A 2133-nucleotide genomic window follows, 5' to 3' on the forward strand; every position below is an offset into this window, starting at 1 on the left:
CGCTGCTCATTGAGCAGCTCATATATTAAACTGATTTTTGGAACTGGGCTGTGGAAAAGAGGCTTGCCTCGTCCCAGCCACGGGTTGCCTCGGTATAGCACTACCTCCGAGTGCGGCCCACTTCCCTCTGGGGAAGACACATTCAATCCAAAACAAAGTCAACGGTATAGCATTCTTTTATGTTTACAGGAGCCCCGCCCGCCCTTAGAGGGGGAAGAGGTGAAAGAGGGATGATAATTCAGACAACAGACAATGGCAGGAACGGCCGCTGGCCTACGTTTTCTGAAGTGCGCAAAGCACTACCACAAGGACCTAGGGGTAAGTGGATTTTTTCACCGAGGGCAGACGCTGAAAAAGCATACTTACCTGACGCGGGAGGTACTGTGATCAAGGAGGCAGTCCTCTCAAGGCGAGGCCCTTTCATTGCACTTCGACTGGGTTGACCCTTGCGATTACCCCAAATGTGGGTAACTCGAGCGTATAATTTCTGGTAGTGGGGACCTGCGTTCGCGCTCGTCCCCGCAAAAGTCATCCAAACTATGTCTATATGGCCCTCTTACTGACTATCGAGGGTATTTTTGCTTTTGCAGTGGACCGGTAGACTTGCAAAGAAAGCAAAGGACGCACAACTGGCCAAGGTGTTGGCACGTTTGGAGGGGTAGAAGTGCATTGGAGAGACTGGAGGAAGGAAACAAGGTGAGTTTCGGGGCGGTGCGTAACTTTGCTGGCTGTTTTTGTTCAAGGCCTGTCTGCTCTATTGTGTGTAAAGTCCTGTTCGTTTGTATTTGCAGGTTGTGCGTGCCGTGCCGTGCTGTGCTATGCGCGCGAAGGGAAAGGAAATGAAAGGAAACCAAACGGCCGATCGACCGAGCGAGCGAGCATAGAAGGGCATTCGACTTGGACCGTGAGTACACTTTGAACCTTTTGAGCGGTTTTATTGTCACTGGAGCCGCTTTTAGAAATGCTATTGCTATCGTTAGTGTATCCTTTGTGCGAGCAAGCGAGTGAACGAATGAACGAGGGAAGGAAACAAACTAGCAGAGTAGTAAAAGTATCGAACCTTTTTCCCGATTCGTTTGCAGTCTGAATCCAACCATTGTCGACTTTCAGTGCCGTTTTTCGCGCGCCTCCTCTTGGAAGTGTGCGAGTGTTTTGCCACGTCACGATGGCTTAAAACTGCGTCTCAGAAGTGTGCGTTTTTTTCCTATTCATTTTTTCGTTCGTTATTTGGAATGATTTGATATCACAGAAGTAGAATTTGACATCATAAACTGTTCATCTCGCGCGTGCTCACTCGCTCGCGCGCGCTCTGTAAGAAAAGTCGATCGCACTAGAGTTTTCGCCATTAGCTGGCCGATTTTTGACAAAAAGGTGTTTTCCCCCCCTCGTTTTTTGCTTTGATTTTGTTCCTCACTCACCTACGGCTCTCTATGTGAAATTGTGGTGTATGGAGAGCTATTTATTGGGATAAAACGTTTAGAGATGTTCGCAAGACAAAAAATTGAAGCCTACAACACGGGGTATTCCCAGGCGGTCACCCATCCAAGTACTAACCCCGCCCGACAGGGCTTAACTTCGGTGATCGGACGAGAACCGGTGCTTTCCCTGTGGTATGGTCGTAGACGAGGAAATGGGGTCGAAATTCTGCTTGTTATCGGCCAGGTTCAGGCTGTAAAGCGGCCACATCCCTGAGTGTAGGCGAATTTGAAATTCTAAAGCCCTAGTTTCGTTACTCTAACCCTAAGAAATCGATACTCTAACCCTAAGAAATTGTTACCCTAACCCTAAGAAATGGTTACCCTAACCCCGAAGTCGTTACCTAACCCTAATGTATTTTCCTCAACCCAGTTAACACATTGAGGAGCATCGATTTGAAGCACTATTCCCTAGGGAGGGGAGGGAGGGGTCCCAAGAGACATAACGTGTCCTAAAAACCTATTATACAATGTTTTAGCTCCGTAGGTGCGTGTATCTGGCTTTAAAATCTTACAGTGAGGAGATACCAAACGGGTCAGCCTCTGGGACCGTCTGCGGGACTCGCAAGGGCTTGTGGGGGCGACCTGCTACTATCCACCATAAACCGTGGGAAGGATCCCTCGACCACCCCCCTCACCCAGGGCATGCTTCGGCATC

The 2133-nt window shown here is 49.0% G+C and overlaps 2 non-coding genes and 1 pseudogene across 2 annotated transcripts; 2 read left to right on the forward strand and 1 right to left on the reverse strand.

The window, feature by feature from the left end:
• Window positions 1-126, forward strand: LOC136278713 (U2 spliceosomal RNA; annotated as a pseudogene).
• Window positions 127-358: 232 nt separating this feature from the next.
• On the forward strand, window positions 359-522 carry LOC136278760 (U1 spliceosomal RNA). Its single transcript, XR_010716529.1, has one exon. It is a non-coding gene; the product is annotated as a U1 spliceosomal RNA (small nuclear RNA).
• Window positions 523-1505: 983 nt separating this feature from the next.
• LOC136278719 (5S ribosomal RNA) lies at window positions 1506-1624 on the reverse strand. Its single transcript, XR_010716502.1, has one exon. It is a non-coding gene; the product is annotated as a 5S ribosomal RNA (ribosomal RNA).
• Window positions 1625-2133: the final 509 nt, after the last annotated feature.

The sequence above is a fragment of the Pocillopora verrucosa genome, unplaced genomic scaffold (assembly GCF_036669915.1).
Source record: "Pocillopora verrucosa isolate sample1 unplaced genomic scaffold, ASM3666991v2 scaffold_48, whole genome shotgun sequence".
NCBI lineage: Eukaryota > Metazoa > Cnidaria > Anthozoa > Scleractinia > Pocilloporidae > Pocillopora > Pocillopora verrucosa.